At 39.3% G+C, this 22,009-nt stretch overlaps 1 pseudogene; it reads left to right on the forward strand.

The window, feature by feature from the left end:
* The first annotated feature begins 463 nt into the window (after positions 1–463).
* On the forward strand, positions 464–18,595 carry LOC136329812 (COMM domain-containing protein 10 pseudogene; annotated as a pseudogene).
* The last annotated feature ends 3,414 nt before the right edge of the window (positions 18,596–22,009 follow it).

Consider the following 22,009-nt stretch of genomic DNA (forward strand, 5'->3'; position numbering starts at 1 on the left):
GGGTAGGGGAGAAGAAAGTCTTTCCTTATTATTATTTTTTTGCCCACTTTATAATTGTGACCTTGGAAATGGGAATACTACGGTGACAATGTCAGTAGCATGAGAACAGTGTCACCACTCAGGATCTCAGAAGCTGTGCTGAGACAGAACAGATTACTGCCTGGATTTCCCTAAGGAGGATTGTCTAAAGATTGAAAATATCTTAGGGCAAGTCTCAATCTGCGATTGTTCACCAGACCAGGTTGATATTTCCTGGGCAGTATATTTTTACTTAGAAAAGAGAGTTTCTAGTTTGTGTGGACCATTCTGCCGGGGCCATGAATACTGGTAATGTAATACCTGAACCCATATCCTGTGATTCTTAATTTAAGGCATGTGGATATTGACTAATTGATTGGTTGGGTGAGTGAGCAGGAGGGACTCTGGCAACCAGCTGTGTCCCCTAGCAGTCCTGCCTATGACCATGACCATCCGCTCTGAGCCTGAACCAGGGACTTATCTCCGGAGCCTGGGTGCTGAGGCCGCACACACGCGCACGTGCAGTTTGCCTCGCAGGCACTTGCCTCGGGACCTGCAAGCCCGGGCAGGTAGACCTAGCTATGCATATAACCTGCTTTGCACTCCGGGAAGTCTACTGGTGTCAGATTCTGTGTGGCCCTGTACCAGCAAGAGACACGGGACTTCCGTCGGCTGTGGGGGTCTGGTCTCGCGGGTGTCTGTCCTGGTGGTGCCCAGGATGGCAAGGTTGAGGAGTTCCCGCGAGACCTGGCTTCAGGAAAACAGGTACAGCTGCTGTGGAATGGGTGGGCCTTGGCATAATGGTGCGGTCCCCAGAAATCCCAGCTGGTGGCCATGTCAGTCTCTGTAAGTCGCGAGCTGGGACACATCCCAGGGTGTCTGGATGGTGAGTCACGTGGCCCGCAATGTGCAATTCGCTCTTGCACACCTGCCCTTGGGCCCAAAGTCCTTGGACAGGCCCCCCCCCCCCCCCCCCAGCGGCCCTCTTGCGGCTGCCCATCCCTTCAGTGCTCCGGATGAGGAGGTTGGAATAATGGTTACCGTCAGATCCCATGCGGCCCTGCTGTTCTTATGGGAGGGACTCAGGGTCTGTCTGGCAATCGGTGTTGTTTTTAATCCTGAGTATTTCCCATGTGTGAAAATACTGCCTTGTGTAGTATTTATTTTAATATACTGTACTCTATCAATATAATAATAGATTTTGTTTTGTTTTAATTTCCTTGACTTTTCCTTTTGCATTTGATTTTATGGAGCTTCATTTCTTTTCTTTCACTCTTATAAAAAAGATACTTAAGGGTTTTAGTATTGCAAATGGTAAAGAAACCTTAGAAACATTTTTTCATAAATGTTTAAGTGTATACACACACACACACACACCATATATATATATGTTTGTTTTTTTTTTTTTTAGGTAAGAAAAGGGGAGCAAGTGAGGCAGACTCCTGTATGCCTGATAGGGATCCACCTGGCAACCCCATCTGGGGCCTATGCTGGAGGATCCAGATATTTTTTATCACCTGAGGCTGATGCACTCTAATGGGGCTATCCTCAGCGCCCTGTCAACACTTGAATCAATTGAGCCACTGAGGCTGCGGGTGGGGAAGAGGGATAGAAGGGGAAAAGGGAGAGTGGTGAAAAGTAGATGGTGGCTTCTCTTGTGTGCCCTGACTGGAAATCGAAACCAGGATATCCATATGCTGGGCCAACACTGTATTCACTGAGCCACTGGCCAGAAGCACTAATAGACATTTTATTTTAAAAGTTTTTTTTTTTAAATTTTAATGGGGTGACATTAATCAATCAGGGTACATAGGTTCAGAGAAAACATCTCCAGGTTATTTTGGCATTTGATTATGTTGCATACCCATCATCCAAAATCATATAGTCTTATGTCACCTTCTGTCTGGTTTTTTTTGTGCCCCTCCTCTCCCCCCACACCTCCCTGCCCCTCCCAACTCCCAGTAACCGCCATACTCTTGTCCATGTCCCTGAGTCTCATTTTTATGTTCCACCAATGTATGGAATCATGTAGTTCTTGTTTTTTTCTGATTTACTTATTTCACTCCTTATAATGTTATCAAGATCCCACCATTTTGCTGTAAATGATCTGATGTCATCATTTCTTATGGCTGAGTAGTATTCCATAGTGTATATGTGCCACATCTTCTTTATCCAGTCTTCTATTGAAGGGCTTTTTGGTTGTTTCCATGTCTTGGCCACTGTGAACAGTGCTGCAATGAACATGGGGCTACATGTGTCTTCACGAATCAATGTTTCTGAGGTTTTGGGGTATATACCCAGTAGAGGGATTGCTGGGTCAAAAGGTAGTTCTATTTGCAGTTTTTTGAGGAACCACCATACTTTCCTCCATAATGGTTGTACTACTTTACAGTCCCACCAACAGTGAATGAGGGTTCCTTTTTCTCCACAGCCTCTCCAACATTTGCTATTACCCGTCTTGTTGATAATAGCTAATCTAACAGGGGTGAGGTGGTATCTCATTGTAGTTTTGATTTGCATTTCTCTAATAACTAATGAAGCTGAGCATCTTTTCATATATCTGTTGGCCATTTGTATCTCTTCCTGGGAGAAGTGTCTCTTCATGTCCTTTTCCCATTTTTTTATTAGATTGTTTGCTTGTTTGTTGTTGAGTTTTATGAGTTCTTTGTATATTTTGGATATTAGGCCCTTATCTGAGCTGTTGTTTGAAAATATCATCTCCCACTTAGTTGGCTGTATGTTTGTTTTGTTGTCAGTTTCTTTTGCTCTGCAAAAACTTTTTATTCTGATGTAGTCCCATTCATTTATCTTTGCCTTCATTTCCCTTGCCTTTGGTGTCAAATTCATAAAGTGCTCTTTGTAACCAAGGTCCATGAGTTTAGTACCTATGTTTTCTTTTATGTAATTTATTGTTTCAGGTCTTATAATTTAGGTCTTTGATCCATTTTGAATCAATTTTAGTGCAAGGGGACAAACTGTAGTTGAGTTTCATTCTTTTGCATGTGGCTTTCCAGTTTTCCCAGCACCATGTGTTGAAGAGGCTTTCTTTTCTCCATTGTGTGTTGTTGACCCCATTTATCAAAAATTATTTGATATGTGGTTTTATTTCTGGACTTTCTATTCTGTTCCATTGGTCTGAGAATCTATTTTTCTGCCAATACCATGCTGTTTTGATTATCGTGGCTCTATAATATAATTTGAAGTCAGGTATTGTAATGCCCCCAGCTTTGTTCTTTTTCCTTAGAATTGCTTTGGCTATTTGGGGTTTTTTATAGTTCCATATAAACCTGATAATTTTTTGTTTCATTTCTTTAAAAAAATGACATTGGAATTTTGATGGGAATTGCATTAAATTTGTATATTGCTTTGGGTAATATAGTCCTTTTGACTATATTTATTTTTCCTATCTAAGAACAAGGAATATTTTTCCATTTTATTATATCTTTTTTGATTTTCCTTAACAATGCTTTGTAGTTTTCATTATCTAGGTCCTCTACATTCTTTGTTATGTTTATTCCTAGGTATTCTATTGTTTTTGTTGCAACCATGAAGGGGATTGTTTTTTTGAGCTCGTTTTCTGATGTTTCATTGTTGGCATATAGGAAGGCAATGGACTTTTGTACATTAATTTTGTATCCTGTGACCTTACTGTGTTGGTTTATTGTTTCTAGTAGTCTTTTTGTGGAGTCTTGGGGTTTTCATGTATAGGATCATATCATCTGCAAAAAAGTGAAACCTTTACTTCTTTTTTCCCAATATGAATGCTTTTATTTCTTTCTCTTGTCTGATTGCTCTGGCTAGAACTTCCAGCACCACAATGAATAAGAGTGGAGAGAGTGGACAACTTTGTTTTGTTTCTGATTTTAGGGGAAGAGTCCTCAGTTTTATGCATTTAATATAATGTGAGCTGATGGTTTATCATAGATGGCCTTTATTATGCTTAGATATTTTCCTTCTATATCTATTTTGTTAAGTGTTTTAAACATAAAATGTTGTATTTTATCGAATGCCTTTTCTGCATCTATTAATAAGATCATATGGTTTTTGTTCTTTGTTTTGTTGATATGGTGTACTACACTAACCGTTTTACATATGTTGAACCATCCTTGTGATTCTGGGATGAATTCCACTTGATCATGATGAATTATTTTTTTAATGTGTTGTTGTATTCGATTTGCTAGTATTTTGTTTAGTATTTTAGCATCTGTATTCATTAGAGATATTGGTCTGTAGTTTTCTTTTTTTGTATTCTCCTTGCCAGGTTTTGGTATGAGGGTTATGTTGGCTTCATAAAATGTGTTTGGCAGAATTGCTTCTTCTTCAATTTTTTTGAAGACTTTGAGTAGAATAGGAACCAAGTCTTCTTTGAATGTTATCTGTTGGCCATTTGTATTTCCTCCTGGGAGAAGTGTCTGTTCATGTCCTTTCCCCATTTTTTTATTGGATAGTTTGTTTTTTTGTTGTTGAGTTTTATGAATTCTTTTTTTTTTTAATAAAGTTTTATTAATGGTAATGGGATGACATTAATAAATCAGGGTACATATATTCAAAGAAAACATGTCTAGGTTATTTTGTCATTAAATTATGTTGCGTACCCCTCGCCCAAAGTCAGATTGTCCTTTGCCACCCTCTATCTAGTTCTCTGTGCCCCTCCCCCTCCCCCTAACTCTCTCCCTCCCTCCCTCCCATGTCCTCCCTCCCCCCACCCCTGGTAACCACCACACTCTTGTCCATGTCTCTTAGTCTCATTTTTATGTTCCACCAATGTATGGAATCATGTAGTTCTTGTTTTTTTCTGATTTACTTATTTCACTGCTTATAATGTTATCAAGATCCCACCATTTTGCTGTAAATGATCTGATGTCATCATTTCTTATGGCTGAGTAGTATTCCATAGTGTATATGTGCCACATCTTCTTTATCCAGTCTTCTATTGAAGGGCTTTTTGGTTGTTTCCATGTCTTGGCCACTGTGAACAGTGCTGCAATGAACATGGGGCTACATGTGTCTTCACGTATCAATGTTTATGAGGTTTTGGGGTATATATCCAGTAGAGGGATTGCTGGGTCAAAAGGTAGTTCTATTTGCAGTTTTTTGAGGAACCACCATACTTTCCTCCATAATGGTTGTACTACTTTACAGTCCCACCAACAGTGAATGAGGGTTCCTTTTTCTCCACAGCCTCTCCAACATTTGCTATTACCCGTCTTGTTGATAATAGCTAATCTAACAGGGGTGAGGTGGTATCTCATTGTAGTTTTGATTTGCATTTCTCTAATAACTAATGAAGCTGAGCATCTTTTCATATATCTGTTGGCCATTTGTATCTCTTCCTGGGAGAAGTGTCTGTTCATGTCCTCTTCCCATTTTTTTATGGGATTGTTTGCTTGTTTGTTGTTGAGTTTTATGAGTTCTTTGTAAATTTTGGATATTAGGCCCTTATCTGAGCTGTTGTTTGTAAATATCATTTCCCATTTAGTTGGCTGTCTGTTTATTTTTATATCAGTTTCTCTTGCTGAGCAAAAACTTTTTATTCTGATGTAGTCCCATTCATTTATCTTTGCCTTCACTTCTCTTGCCATTGGAGTCAAGTTCATAAAATGTTCTTTAAAACCCAGGTCCATGATTTTAGTACCTATGTCTTCTTCTATGTACTTTATTGTTTCAGGTCATATATTTAGGTCTTTGATCCATTTTGAATTAATTTTAGTACACGGGGACAGGATGTAGTCGAGTTTCATTCTTTTGCATGTGGCTTTCCAGTTTTCCCAACACCATTTGTTGAAGAGGCTTTCTTTTCTCCATTGTATGTTGTTGGCCCCTTTATCAAAGATTATTTGACCATATATATGTGGTTTTATTTCTGGGCTTTCTATTCTGTTCCATTGGTCTGAGTGTCTATTTTTCTGCCAATACCATGCTGTTTTGATTATCGTGGCCCTATAATATAGTTTAAAGTCAGGTATTGTAATGCCCCCAGCTTCATTCTTTTTCCTTAGGATTGTTTTGGCTATTTGGGGTTTTTTATCGTTCCATATAAATCTGATGATTTTTTGTTCCATTTCTTTAAAAAATCTCATAGGGATTTTGATGGGAATTGCATTAAATTTATAGATTGCTTTGGGTAATATGGCCATTTTGATTATATTTATTCTTCCTATCCAAGAACAAGGAATATTTTTCCATCTCATTGTATCTTTTTCGATTTCCCTTAACAATGCTTTGTAATTTTCATTATATAGGTCCTTTACATTCTTTGTTATGTTTATTCCTAGGTATTTTATTTTTTTTGTTGCAATCGTGAAGGGGATTATTTTTTTGAGTTCGTTTTCTAATATTTCATTGTTGGCATATAGAAAGGCTATGGACTTTTGTATGTTAATTTTGTATCCTGCGACCTTACTGTATTGGTTTATTGTTTCTAATAATCTTTTTGTGGAGTCCTTCGGGTTTTCGATGTATAGGATCATATCATCAGCAAAAAGTGATACCTTTACTTCTTCTTTTCCGATATGGATGCCTTTTATTTCTTTGTCTTGTCTGATTGCTCTGGCCAGAACTTCTAGCACCACGTTAAATAATAGTGGAGAGAGTGGACAACCCTGTCTTGTTCCTGATTTAAGGTAGAAAGTCCTCAGTTTTATGCCGTTTAATAGGATGTTGGCTGATGGTTTATCATATATGGCCTTTATCATGTTGAGATATTTTCCTTCTATACCCATTTTGTTGAGAGTCTTAAACATAAAATTGTGTTGTATTTTATCAAAAGCCTTTTCTGCATCTATTGATAAGATCATGTGGTTTTTGTTCTTTGTTTTGTTGATATGGTGTATTACGTTAACCGTTTTGCGTATGTTGAACCATCCTTGAGATTCTGGGATGAATCCCACTTGATCATGATGTATTATTTTTTTAATATGTTGTTGTATTCGGTTTGCCAGTATTTTGTTTAGTATTTTAGCATCTGTATTCATTAGAGATATTGGTCTGTAGTTTTCTTTCTTTGTGCCATCCTTGCCAGGTTTTGGTATGAGGGTTATGTTGGCCTCATAAAATGTGTTTGGAAGTATTGCTTCTTCTTCAATTTTTTGGAAGACTTTGAGTAGAATAGGAACCAAGTCTTCTTTGAATGTTTGATAGAATTCACTAATATAACCGTCTGGGCCTGTACTTTTACGTTTGGGGAGGTTTTTAATAGTTTTTTCTATTTCCTCCCTGCTGATTGGTCTGTTTAGGCTTTCTGCTTCTTCATGACTCAGTCTAGGAAGGTTGTATTGTTCTAGGAATTTATCCATTTCTTCTAGATTGTTGAATTTGGTGGCATATAATTTTTCATAGTATTCTACAATAATTCTTTGTATATCTATGATGTCTGTGGTGATCTCTCCTCTTTCATTTTGGATTTTATTTATTTGAGTCCTGTGCTTTTTTTCCTTGGTGAGTCTTGCCAAGGGTTTGTCAATTTTGTTGATCTTTTCAAAGAACCAGCTCCTTGTTTTATTGATTTTTTCTATAGTTTTTCTGTTCTCTCTTTCATTTATTTCTGCTCTGATTTTTATTATCTCCTTTCTTCGGCTGGTTTTGGGTTGTCTTTGTTCTTCTTTTTCTAGTTCCTTAAGGTGTGAAGTTAAGTGGTTTACTTCGGCTCTCTCTTGTTTGTTCATATATGCCTGAAGTGATATGAACTTTCCTCTTATTACTGCTTTTGCTGCATCCCAGAGATTCTGATATGTCGTATTTTCATTTTCATTTGTCTGTATATATCTTTTGATCTATGCGCTTATTTCTTCTTTGACCCATTCATTTTTTAGAAGTATGTTGTTTAGTTTCCACATTTTTGTGGGTTTTTCCCCCTCTTTTTTGCAGTTGAATTCTAGTTTCAAGGCTTTATGATCAGAAAATATGCTTGGTACAATTTCAATTTTTCTAAATTTGCTGATATTGTCTTTGTGGCCCAACATATGGTCAATTCTTGAGAATGTTCCATGTACACTAGAGAAAAATGTATACTCTGTCGCTTTGGGATGAAGTGTCCTGTAGATGTCTATCATATCCAGGTGTTCTAGTATTTCATTTAAGGCCACTATATCTTTATTGATTCTCTGTTTGGATGACCGATCTAGAGCCGTCAGCGGTGTATTGAGGTCTACAAGTATGATTGTATTTTTGCTAGTTTTTGTTTTAAGGTCAATAAGTAGCTGTCTTATATATTTTGGTGCTCCTTGGTTTGGTGCATATATATTAAGGATTGTTATGTCTTCTTGATTCAACTTCCCCTTAATCATTATGAAATGACCATTTTTGTCTCTGAGTACTTTTTCTGTCTTATAGTCAGCATTATTAGATATGAGTATTGCTACGCCTGTTTTTTTTTGGGTGTTGTTTGCTTGGAGTATTGTTTTCCAGCCTTTCACTTTGAATTTGTTTTTATCCTTGTTGCTTAGATGTGTTTCTTGTAGGCAGCATATAGTTGGATTTTCTTTTTTAATCCATTCTGCTACTCTGTGTCTTTTTATTGGTAAGTTTAATCCATTTACATTTAGTGTAATTATTGACACTTGTGGGTTTCCTACTGCCATTTTATAAATTGCTTTCTGTTAGTTTTGTATCTAGTTTGATTCTTCTCTTTTGTTTTTCTATCATTTGTTTTTGTTTGTGTTCCATACTTCTTTCCTCTGTTGCTACCTTTTTTAAGTCAAGTGTTTTTGTGGTGGTTTTTTCAAGGGTGGTTACCATTAAGTAATGAAAAGGGTACCTACCATATTCATTGTAGTACCCTATCTTATAAGTATTTCTGCACTTCATCATCCTTTGCTACTGTTAATCTCCATCCTCTCCCCCCTTTTTTTCCTTTGTTGTCACAGTTTAAGTTTGGTTTTATTGTGTTCTTGGTGGAGCTGTTACTTGTGGTGTTGTTTTCTTTTGTTCTTTGAATCTGGTTGGAAAACCCCCTTTAGTATTTCCTGGAATGGGGGCTTTCTGGTGATTAATTTCCTCATCTTTTCTGTATTTGTGAATGTTTTTATATCTCCTTCATACTTGAAGGATAGCTTTGATGGGTATAGTATTCTTGGCTGAAAGTTCCTCTCTTTCAGGGCTTTAAATATTGGGGTCCACTCTCTTCTAGCTTGTAGAGTTTCTGCTGAGAAATCTGATGATAATCTAATAGGCCTTCCTTTATATGTTGTACTCTTCTTTTCCCTGGCTGCCTTGAGAATTTTTTCTTTGTCATTGGTTTGTGTCATCTTTGTTATGATGTGCCTTGGAGTGGGTTTGTTGGGGTTAAGAAAACTCGGTGTTGCCTGACCTGTGGTGGCGCAGTGGATAAAGCGTCGACCTGGAACACTGAGGTCGCTGGTTCGAAACCTCAAGCTTGCCTGGTCAAGGCACATATGGGAGTTGATGCTTCCTGCTCTTCCCCCTTCTCTCTCTCTCTGTCTCTCTCTCTCACTCCTCTCTCTAAAAAATCAATAAATAAAATATTTCTTAAAAAAAAAAAAAAAAAAAGAAAACTCGGTGTTCTGTTTGCTTCTTGAATTTGAGGCTTTAGTTCTTTCCACAGGCTTGGGAAGTTCTCGTCTATTATTTGCTTGAGTATATTCTCCATTCCATTTTCTTTCTCTTCTCCCTCTGATATACCTATTATTCTTATGTTATTCTTTCTGATGGAGTCAGACAATTCCTGTAGGGCTTTCTCGTTTTTTATTATTTTTGAGTCTCTTTCTTCTTCTCTCTGTTGTGCCTCAAGTTGTTTGTCTTCTATTTCACTAATCCTATCCTCAATCTGGGTTGTTCTGTTAGCTAAGCTTGTTACCTCGTTTTTCAGCTCGTGAATTGAGTTTTTCATTTCTGTTTGATTTGTTTTAATAGTTTCAATTTCCTTGGTAATATATTCTTTGTGTTCATTGAGTTGTTTTCTGATCTCCCTATATTGCCTTTCTGTGTTTTCTTGTATATCTCTGAGTATTTTTAAGATTTCTATTTTAAATTCTCTGTCATTTAGCTCCAAGGCTTCCAATATGTTAAGTCTTTTCTCCATAGATTTTTCCACATCTATTTGTGTTACCTCTCTTTCTTTTGTATCCATAATATTCGATTTCCTCTTTCTTATTGGCATCTGAGGGTGGTCTTGTTGATAGCACTAATTAGAAAGAATAAAGAGTAAAAAGTAAAAAAAAAAAAAAAAAAAAAGGGTAAAACACCCCACCAAAAAAAAAACACAAACCAGTAATAATTTATTATTTCCCCCTTTTTTTCTTTCTTCTCTTTCCCTCCTCTCCCCTCCTCAGGGAAATATCGTGCCTATAATGGAGGGCCTGATTTGGGGTGAAGAGTTCAAGGGGCAAAAAAAGGGAGTAGGGACCTACTAAATGCAAAAAAAAAAAAAAAAAGGAAGAAAATTTTAGACAAGCATAAGATGATTTGCTTGTATGTGATGGTCAACTAAGAGATATAATGAGAGGGATAAGAGGGAACCAGAAAAAAGGACCAAAAAAAGAATAATAAAGAAGAAAAAAATAAAAATAATAAGTAAAAATCTGTTGTATTAAGTGGAGCGAAGACTAAATACAATGGAGACCTTGGGTTGGGAGGACCCAAAATGCCACAAAAATAAACAAACAAGAAAAAAACAAAAACAAAAGCAAAAAAGAAAAATAAAGCCAAAAAAAAGCCTTGAGTCCCAAATTAACTAATTTGTTCGTGATTTAGGATTAAATAGGAGGAAAGTAAAACGAGAAAAGAAAAAACAAATAGAAAGGAAAAAATAAGAAAAAGAGAAAAACGAAGGAAGAAATAAAAAAGGAAGAGAAAAAAACAAAATAAAGCAAATAAAAAAAAAAAGAGGAGAGAGTGAGAGTTAAGTGTTTTGGAGTATAACCTTAAAGGAGGGTGAGGATGAAGAAGAGAAATAAAATGTAACACTTATGGGTAGTGTAGTTCAAGAAAAGGGAAGCATAAGATGGGCAGAGAATAGAAGGTCCGAGGTGGAGGAAATAAAGGCAAAAAGATAGAAGAAACAAACAACAACAACAACAAAAAAATTAGTGGGACAAGTTGTAAAGTCTGTGGGTTTTTCTTGATTTTGAGAGGTTAACTTCTTCCTTTTTCTTTTCTCTCCCTCTTCCTGGGGTCACCTGGGGTCGGTGACCCCAGGCTCTGCCCCTGTGTCACACTTAGGTAGGGATTTGCAGTTGATGGGATTCTATGGCAATGTCATATAATTGGCTTTAGTCTTGCTGGTAGTCAAGACTTGTTGGCGTTTGCAGGGTCCAACGATGAGAGAGTTTGCTTTCCTGGATTCTCTCTCCTAGTCCCCCCTTCCTGAATTAGCAGCCTGGTGATCCAGCTATAAGGCTGCAACTGCTTCTGCCTGGGGAGTAAGAGGCTCAAAGAGCTGGGAAATCCCCACTCTATCCCCACTCAGTGCAAGGCTTTGGGAAAGGCTCTGGCAGTCAGGGCCTCCAGTGTAATCAGGCGGGGGTGGGAGTCAATTGTTGTCAAGGTGACTGTTCAGCGCCTAGCATTCAGTTGGACCTCTCAACCCAGGCTTTCCACACTTTGTAGCCTGTTTTGGCTGGGAAGAAGAGTCACTAGTCTCTACTTGCGACTAGTGTAGTATAGATCTTATTATCTGCCAAGTCCCTCTTGTTAGCGTTTATCCCTGAATATGGAGGCTCTATCAATCAGAAGTTGCCCCCGCCCCTTTAGCGAGAGGCACTAAAAAATATCACGCCTCTTGTCTTGGGTCGCTGAATTGAGAGAGATATTATCAATTAGAACCGAGGGTGCGCAGATTTCATGGGTTAAGCTAATTTCAGTGATTGGGTCGCAGCTGTGCTCCTGAAGGTATTTTAGGCTGCCTGCGTGCGCCCCTCCCCCAACGCTTGATTGTTAGCTTGAATGGCTGGGTGAGGTGCCCCACCCACGGAGAGAATCTCCCAAGTAGAAGACCACCCTGGTGCCTCTCCCGCTCGCCCTGCCGCTGGCGGCTGGATCGCACCAGGCACAGGATAATGGGGCACCCTGGGTGTGTGGGCCAGTAGGGCGCTCTGGGCATGTGGAATGCCCAGGGCACTCGCGCGAATGGGGTGCTCCGGGCACCGGTGGCTGGAGACTCTCACTCGCAGTGTGCGGGCCGCTGGGAACGTTAGCGGTGCTCGCTCTGCAATCGGACCGGGCGCGCGCCCGCAGCTGCTCGCGGCTCCCGAGTGTGGGCGGTGCTCGCTCTGCAACTGGACCGAGCACGCCAGTGGCTGCTCGCGGCTCCCGAGTGTGGGCTGACTCACCACAGGCGCACTCCCTGGCGGCTTGAATGAACGTCGCTGCGGTAGCTTCCTCCACACCCTCGTCTCTCAGATTCAAGTGATAACAGTCCTTTCGCTTTCAGTTTGTGTGGAACTCCGGAATGCTCCGAGGATAAATTTTTCTGTTTCTAGTTGATAAATTTGTTGTGATTTAGGGGAGATCTGTCGGACGCGCTGCTCACGGCGCCATTTCCGTGACGTCACTCTCGAGTTCTTTATATATTTTGGATATTAAGCCCTTATCTGAGCTGTTGTTTGAAAATATCATTTCCCATTTAGTTGGCTGTCTGTTTTTTTGTTGTCAGTTTCTCTTGCTGAGCAAAAACTTCTTAGTCTGATGTAGTCCCATTCATTTATCTTTGCCTTCACTTCTCTTGCCTTTGGAGTCAAATTCATAAAATCCTCTTTAAAACCCAGGTCCATGAGTTTAGCACCTATGTCTTCTTCTATGTACTTTATTGTTTCAGGTCTTATATTTAGGTCTTTGATCCATTTTGAATTAATTTTAGTGCAAGGGGACAAACTGTAGTCGAGTTTCATTCCTTTGCATGTGGCTTTCCAGTTTTCCCAGCACCATTTGTTGAAGAGGCTTTCTTTTCTCCATTGTGTGTCTTTATCGAAAATTATTTGTCCATATATGCTATATGTGGTTTTATTTCTGGACCATATTCTATTCTGTTCCATTGGTCTGAGAATCTATTTTTCTGCCAATACCATGCTGCTTTGATTGACGTGGCCCTATAATATAGTTTGAAGTCAGGTATTGTAATGCCCCCAGCTTCATTCTTTTTCCTTAGGATTGCTTTGGCTATTTGGGGTTTTTTATAGTTCCATATAAATCTGATGATTTTTTGTTCCATTTCTTTAAAAAATGTCATCAGAATTTTGATGGGAATTTCATTAAATTTATAGATTGCTTTGGGTAATATGACCATTTTGATTATATTTATTTTTCCTATCCAAGAACAAGGAATATTTTTCCATCTCATTGTATCTTTTTCAATTTCTCTTAACAATGCTTTGTAGTTTTCATTATATAGGTCCTTTACATTCTTTGTTATGTTTATTCCTAGGTATTTTATTATTTTGTTGCAATTGTGAAGGGTATTATTTTTTTGAGTTCGTTTCCTAATATTTCATTGTTGGCATATAGAAAGGCTATGGACTTTTGTTTATTAATTTTGTATCCTGCAACCTTACTGTATTGGTTTATTGTTTCTGGTAATCTTTTGGTGGAGTCCTTGTGGTTTTTGATGTATAGGATCAAATCATCTGCATAAAGTGATACCTTTACTTCTTCTTTTCCGATATGGATGCCTTTTCTTTCTCTTGTCTGATTGCTCTGGCCAGAACTTCTAGCCTCACGTTAAATAAGAGTGGAGAGAGTGGACAACCCTGTCTTGTTTCGTATTTAAGGGAGAAAGTCCTCAGTTTTATGCCATTTAATATGATGTTGGCTGATGGTTTATCATATATGGCCTTTATCATGTTGAGATACTTTCCTTCTATACCCATTTTGTTGAGTGTCTTAACCATAAAATTGTGTTGTATTTTATCGAATGCCGTTTCTGCATCTATTGATAAGATCATGTGGTTTTTGTTCTTTGTTTTGTTGATATGGTGTATTACGTTGACAGTTTTACGTATGTTGAACCATCCTTGAGATTCTGGGATGAATCCCACTTGATCATGATGTATTATTTTTTTAATATGTTGTTGTATTCGATTTGCCAGTATTTTGTTTAGTATTTTAGCATCTGTAGTCATTAGAGATATTGGTCTGTAGTTTGTGTGTGTGTGTGTGTGTGTGTGTGTGTGTGCCGTCCTTGCCAGGTTTCGGTATAAGGGTTATGTTGACCTCATAAAATGTGTTTGGAAGTATTACTTGTTCTTTAATTTTTTGGAAGACTTTGAGTAGAATAGGAACTAAGTCTTCTTTGAATGTTTGATAGAATTCACTAATATAACCGTCTGGGCCTGTACTTTTACGTTTGGGGAGGTTTTTAATAGTTTTTTCTATTTCTTCCCTGCTAATTGGTCTGTTTAGGCTTTCTGCTTCTTCATGAATCAGTCTAGGAAGGTTGTATTGTTCTAGGAATTTATCCATTTCTTCTAGATTGTTGAATTTGGTGACATATAGTTTTTCATAGTGTTCTACAATAATTCTTTGTATATCTTTGATATCTGTGGTGATTTCTCCTCTTTCATTTTGGATTTTGTTTATATGAGTCCTTTCTCTTTTTTCCTTGGTGAGTCTTGCCAAGCGTTTTTCAATTTTGTTGATCTTTTCAAAGAACCAGCTCCTTGTTTTATTAATTTTTTCTATAGTTTTTCTGTTCTCTATTTCATTTATTTCTGCTCTGATTTTTATTATCTCCTTTCTTCGGCTGGTTTTGGGTTGTCTTTGTTCTTCTTTTTCTAGTTCCTTAAGATGTGAAGTTAAGTGGTTTACTTGGGCTCTCTCTTGTTTGTTCATATAGGTCTGTAGTGATATGAACTTTCCTCTTATCACTGCTTTTGCTGCATCCCAGAGATTCTGATATGTCGTATTTTCATTTTCATTTGTCTGTATATATCTTTTGATCTCTGTGCTTATTTCTTCTTTGACCCACTCATTTTTTAAAAGTATGTTGTTTAGTTTCCACATTTTTGTGGGTTTTTTTTATCTCTTTTTTGCATTTGAATTTAAATTTCAAGGCTTTATGATCAGAAAATATGCTTGGTACAATTTCAGTTTTTCTAAATTTGCTGATATTGTCTTTGTGGCCCAATATATGGTCAATTCTTGAGAATGTTCCATGTACACTAGAGAAAAATGTATACTCTGGCATTTTGGGATGAAATGTCCTGTAGATATGTATCATATCTAATTGTTGTAGTCTTTCATTTAAGGCTAATATATTTTTATTGATTTTCTGCTTGGATGAATGATCTAGAGTCGTCAGCGCTGTATTGATGTCTCTAAGTATGATTGTATTTTTGTCGGTTTTTGTTTTTAGGTCAGTCAGTAGCTGTCTTACATATTTTGGTGCTCCTTGGTTTGGTGCATATATATTAAGTAGTGTTATATCTTCTTGATTCAATGTCCCCTTAATCATTATGAAATGACCATCTTTGTCTCTGATTACCTTTGCTGTCTTGTAGTCAGCATTGTTAGATATGAGTATTGCTACACCTGTCTTTTTTGGATGTTATTTGCTTGGAATATTGTTTTCCAACCTTTCACTTTGAATTGTTTTTTTATCCTTGTAGCTTAGATGTGTTTCTTATTGGCTGCATACAGTTGGATTTTCTTTTTCAATCCATTCTGCTACTCTGTGTCTTTTTTTTTTTTTTTTTCATTTTTCTGAAGCTGGAAACAGGGAGAGACAGTCAGACAGACTCCCGCATGCGCCCGACCGGGATCCACCTGGCACGCCCACCAGGGGCGACGCTCTGCCCACCAGGGGGCGATGCTCTGCCCATCCTGGGTGTCGCCATGTTGCGACCAGAGCCACTCTAGCACCTGGGACAGAGGCCACAGAGCCATCCCCAGCGCCCGGGCCATCTTTGCTCCAATGGAGCCTCGGCTGCGGGAGGGGAAGAGAGAGACAGAGAGGAAAGCACGGCGGAGGGGTGGAGAAGCAAATGGGCGCTTCTCCTGTGTGCCCTGGCCGGGAATCGAACCCAGGTCCTCCGCACGCTAGGCCGATGCTCTACCACTGAGCCAACCGGCCAGGGCACTCTGTGTCTTTTTATTGGTGAGTTCAATCAATTTATGTTTAGTGTAATTATTGACATTTGAGGATTTCCTATTACCATTTTATATATTGCTTTCTGATAGTTTTGTATCTTGTTTGGTTCTTCTATTTTTCTATCATTTGTTTTTGTTTGGTTGTAATCCATACTTTTTTTCTCTGTTACTTCTTTTTCCAACCCATGTACTTCTGTGTTGGTTTTTCAGGGGTGGTTACCATTAGGTAATGGAAAGCATACATATCATGTTCATTGTAATACATTATGTCATGAGTGCTTCTGCACTCCATTCTCCTTTGCTACTGTTAATCTTTGTCCTCTCTCCTTTTTTGTTTCTTTGTCACATATTAATCTTGTTTTTATTGCAATCTTGATGGAACTTTTACTTGTAGTTTTGTTTGGTTTGTTTTTTTGTGTCTGGTCAGAAAACCCCCTTTAGTATTTCTTGAAGTGGGGGTTTTCTGGTGATTAATTTCCTCATCTTTTCTGTATCTGTGAATGTTTTTATTTCTCCTTCATATTTGAAGGATAGCTTTGATGGGTATACTATTCTTGGCTGGAAGTTCCTCTCTTTCAGAACTTTAAATATCAGGGTCCACTCTCTTCTAGCTTGTAGAGTTTCTGCTGAGAAATCTGTTGATAATCTTATGGACCTTCTTTCATATGTTATAGTCTTCTTTTCCCTGTCTGCCTTAAGAATTTTTTCTTTGTCATTGGTTTGTGCCAATTATATATATTATGTGCCCTGGAGTAGGTTTGTTAGGGTTAAGATAATTCGGTGTTCTGTTTGCTTCTTTTTTTTTTTTTTAGAGACAGAGAGAGTCAGAGAGAGAAGGATAAACAGGGACAGACAGACAGGAACAGAGAGATGAGAAGCATCAATCATTAGTTTTTCGTTGCGCATTGCAACACCTTAATTGTTCATTGATTGCTTTCTCATATGTGCCTTAACCGTGGGCCTTCAGCAGACTGAGTAACCCCTTGCTTGAGCCAGTGACCTTGGGTCCAAGCTGGTGAGATTTTTTTTGCTCAAACCAGATGAGCTTGCGCTCAAGCTGTTGACCTCAGGGTCTCGAACCTGGATCCTCGGCATCCCAGTCTGACTCTCTTTCCACTGCGCCACCACCTGGTCAGGCTGTGTTTGCTTCTTGAATTCGAGGCTTTAGTTCTTTCCATAGGCTTGGGAAGTTTTCATCTATTATTTGTTGGAATATGTTCTCCATTCCATTTTCTCTCTCTTCTCCTTCTGATATACCCATTATCCTTTTGTTGCTCTTTCTGATGGAGTCAGACAATTCCTGTAGGGCTATCTCATTTTTTTAAATTTTTGAGTCTTTCTCCTCTTCTCTCTGTAGTACCTCTAGTTGCCTGTCTTCTGTGTCACTAATTCTCTCCTCTATTTGGCCTGTTCTATTGGCTAAGCTTGTTACCTTGTTTTTCAGTTCATGAATTGAGTTCATCGTTTCAATTTCAAGAAGTATTCTTTCTGTTCATTGAATTGTTTTTTGAGCTCCCTAAATTGCTTTTCCTTGCTTTCTTGTTTTTTCGGACATTAATTTTAAATTCTCTGTCATTTAACTCCAAGGTTTCTAAGTTATTGAAATTTTTTTCTATAGATTTTTCCTCATCTGAGCTACATCACTGTCTTTTGTATTCATGATATTCTATTTCTTTTTCTTCAATGGCATTTGAGAGTGGTATTGTTAATAACACTAATAGAGCTGATAAATATTTTTTGAGAAAATATAATGAAAAACTGAAAATTCTGTTGTGCTAAGTGGAACAAAAATATGTAGAATGGAGGGTCTGGGTTGGGGAGAGTGACAAAGAGGTGAAAAATAAGGCAAGAACCCACAAAATGCCACAAGGAGAAAATTTGGATCAAGAATAAAATAATTTGTAAATGATGGTCAAATGAGAGAAATAGTGTAAGAGAAAAGAAAAAAAAGAAAAAGAGAAAAAAGAAAAAAAATACAGTGAATAATGAAAACTGTATTGTATTAAGTGGCACAAAAACTATAGAATGGAGACTGATCCTGCGGGAAAGCCCCAGCATGAAAAAGCAGTGTCGCTGATAAATGAAATAGATATAGGAAGATTTCCACAATTGCTCGCCCGAATTCTTCAAAAACTTCACCTGAAGGCTGAAAGCAGTTTCAGTGAAGAAGAGGAAGAAAAACTTCAAGCTGCATTTTCTCTAGAGAAACAAGATCTGAATTCACCTAGTTCTTGAAACAATATCATTCATTTTAGAACAGGCAGTGTATCACAATGTGAAGCCAGCAGCTTTGCAGCAGCAGTTAGAGAACATTCACCTCAGACAAGACAAAGCAGAAGCATTTGTCAATGCTTGGTCTTCCATGGGTCAAGAAACAGTTGAAAAATTCAGGCAGAGGATTCTTGCTCCCCACAAGCTAGAGACGGTCGGATGGCAGCTTAATCTTCAGATGGCTCACTCTGCCCAAGCAAAACTCAAATCCCCTCAAGCCATGTTACAACTAGGAGTGAGCAATGAAGATTCAAAGAGACAAGAGTGAGAGTCAGAGAGAGGGACAGACAGACAGGAACGGAGAGAGATGAGAAGCATCAATCATTAGTTTTTCATTGCATGTTGCGACGCCTTGGTTCATTGATTGCTTTCTCTTGTGTGCCTTGGCCATAGGCCTTCAGCAGACCGAGTGGCCCCTTGCTCGAGCCAGTGACCTTGGGTCCAAGCTGGTGAGCGTTGCTCAAGCCAGATGAGCCTGCACTCGAGCTGGCGACCTCAAACCTGGGTCCTTGGCATCCTGGTCTGATGCTCTATCCACTGTGCCACTGCCTGGTCAGGCAAAGCTGCATTTATTAATACACCTTATTGTAAGGGCTGTATGCCATTATTGATGTTGATACCTTATGAACAAAGAAATAGGCTATATCTTTAAAAACAACATATCCTTAGACCTATTTATGACAGTTTCTCAGTAAGAAAATAATACTTTTGCTGTTCAGATCACGAAATCTTGTATTAGAAATTTAAAGTATTTTTATCTCAAAACAACAACAACAAAAAAACAACTATAGAATGGAGAACTGGAGTTGGGGGAAATGCTAAAGAGATAAAAATTGAAGTATAAAACACACAAAATGCCCCAAAGAAAAAATTTGAATCCAGAATAAATAATTTGTTTGTGGGTGAGATTTGAATGAGAGAAAAAGTGAAAGAGAAAAGAGGAAACAAAAAGACAAAGAAAAAAAATTAAGTTTTTTGGAATGTAACAGTCATAGAAAAAAAAAAGAATAGAAAATGTAACACCTAGGGGTAATAACGTTCAAAATGAAAAGAAAAGAATAAAATGGAAAGAGGATAAAATGACCAAAGTGGAAGGAAAAAAATGCAAGAAAAAATGGAAAAAGTTATAAAGACTGTGGATTTTTTCTGGTTTTGAGAAGTTATCTTCTTCCTTTTTCTTTCCTCTCTCTCTTTTGGTTGGTGGCGCTGTACCCCAGGTTCTGCGCCTGTGGCACTATTAGAGATTTGCTGTTGTGTTGTTATGGTGATGCCATAAACTAGGCCTCAGTTCCATTGGTAGGCGGGGCTTGTTAGCGTTTGAAGGTTCCAACAATGGGAGAGTCAGTTTTCTTGGAGCCTCTCCTTCCTGAACCAGCAGCTTGGGGTCCCAGCTATGAAATTGCCCCAGCCACTGCCTGGAGTGCAAGAGGCTCTAAGAGCTGCCAAATCCCCCCTCTATCCCCACTTAACTCAAGGTTCTGGGTAAGGCTTTGCCAGCCAGAGCTGCTAGCATAATCAAGCAGGGCTGGGAGCCAATTGCCTTTCAGGTGTCTTTCTATGGGCCTCTGAGCATATCTAGTATGCCTCAGCACTCTGCAGGTCTGCTCTCCTGGGGCTGTCTGCAAGCTGCCTGCACACCCTTCCCCTACCACTTCCACAGTTCTCTTCCCCAGGAGTGTGCTTTGTTACCTTGTATGGCTGGCAGAGGTGCCGTGCCCAGACAGGTCTGGGAGTAGGGAAGCTGGCTTTCGTGCACTTCCCATGTGCTGTTTTTGGGGAAGCTGGGATTATTCAGAAACTCTGGTCACAGCCCACACAGAGGTCACCACTGACAGTCTTTGACTCACCTCCTCCGTCTGGGAACGTGGGTACCCATGCCCGAAGTGCCAGGTGGATCCACTCGCACACTGCCCATGCTTTCCAACCTGGATAATGGGAGTAAACAAGGCAACTGCTCGCCCACCTCTGCTGGGGTCTGCCACTGGCGTTTGCTCCATGTGGGCTGAGCCGCAGGTATACTCTCTCCTCGGCTTGAACATCTCTGTCCTAGCCCAGCTTTTTCTGTGCCCCCAGCCCTTGTTTTCTCTCAGTTCCAAGTGAAAGCAGCCCTTGCTCAGGTCAGTGAGGAAAGCGGAATACTCTGTTCTCCATCTTATTTTCTTCTGAGTGGATTATATATTCAGCCACCTTTTTGTCCAATTGTACCTTTGTTTGATGTATGTGTATTTCAGATGCTCCTGAGATTGCTTTTCTGTCTCTAGTTGTTGAATTTCTTGAAGTTTCAGGGAGAGGTATCGGGAGCACTCCTCACGGTGCCATTTCTTTAATGTCACTACCTAAATGATTTTATTTATTGATTTTAGAGAGAGGAGAGAGAGAGAGAGAGAAGGGGGAGGGGCAAGAAGCATCAACTTGTAGTAGTTGCTTCTTGTATGTGCCTTGACTGGGCAAACCCAGGGCTTCAAACCAGCGACCTCAACATTTCAGGTTGACTCTGTCCACTGTGCCGCCACAGGTCAGGTAGCATTTTTTTTTTCATTTTTCTGAAGCTGGAAACAGGGAGAAACAGTCAGACAGACTCCCGCATGCGCCCGACCGGGATCCACCCGGCACGCCCACCATGGGGCGACGCTCTGCCCACCAGGGGGCGATGCTCTGCCCATCCTGGGCGTCGCCATGTTGCAACCAGAGCCACTCTAGCGCTTGGGGGAGAGACCACAGAGCCATCCCCAGCGCCTGGGCCATGTTTGCTCCAATGGAGCCTTAGCTGCGGGAGGGGAAGAGAGAGACAGAGAGGAAAGCGCAGTGGAGGGGTGGAGAAGCAAATGGGCGCTCCTCCTGTGTGCCCTGGCTGGGAATCAAACCTAGGTCCTCTGCACGCTAGGCCGATGCTCTACCGCTGAGCTAACCGGCCAGGGCATCAGGTAGCATTTTAATTGATGTTTTAAAAGAATATATTATTAGCCCTCTTGCCTGCCTTCTCTATCTTCTCATCTCCTGACATTTTCTATACTGATGCTATACCACCACCAACAAAATGACCTTGTATCCCCCACATCAGTTGTAGTTGATTATTTGAGATGAGACTACACGACTTACGAATAATGCCCCCCCATCTGAAGCCTTACAGGAAGATATGAGCAGAACCAATCATTTTCCTCCTTTGTGAATTTGGAATTAGGAAACTGGAGAATTAAGACTGAGCCAGTTGGCCATAGGGACTGGTAAAAGGATGTGTGGAGGGAAGTTGTGATGTACTGTGTCCAGGATGCCTCAAGCTTGAGAGAGAAGTGAGGAAGCCACTCAGAAAACCTGAAGAGTATAGGCATTTTCTTATCTTTAAGGATGAAGCAACAGCTCAAAGATCTTGAGTTATTGAAACATGCAGAGCTAATAAAGGTAAATTGTGTTCACAACTTGCTCTTTGTATACTCTCTTCCTTCATATATATATATAACTTGGATAGTGTCAATGAAACAAAATTCTAAGAGAGATAGCCATCTCACTTTGCCTATGATCTTTTTCTCTTAAAATGCTAAGAGGTGATGTGCGTGTATTATGGGTTTCTAATTTGTATGGCATCCAAAGTAATCTTAAAATTTCCAACCTAGTAAAAATATGCTGTTTTCTTTTTATTTCATATTAATGACTCTATCCATTTCTACCAGTAAATTGATAGCTA

The sequence above is a fragment of the Saccopteryx bilineata genome, chromosome 3 (genome assembly GCF_036850765.1).
Source record: "Saccopteryx bilineata isolate mSacBil1 chromosome 3, mSacBil1_pri_phased_curated, whole genome shotgun sequence".
NCBI lineage: Eukaryota > Metazoa > Chordata > Mammalia > Chiroptera > Emballonuridae > Saccopteryx > Saccopteryx bilineata.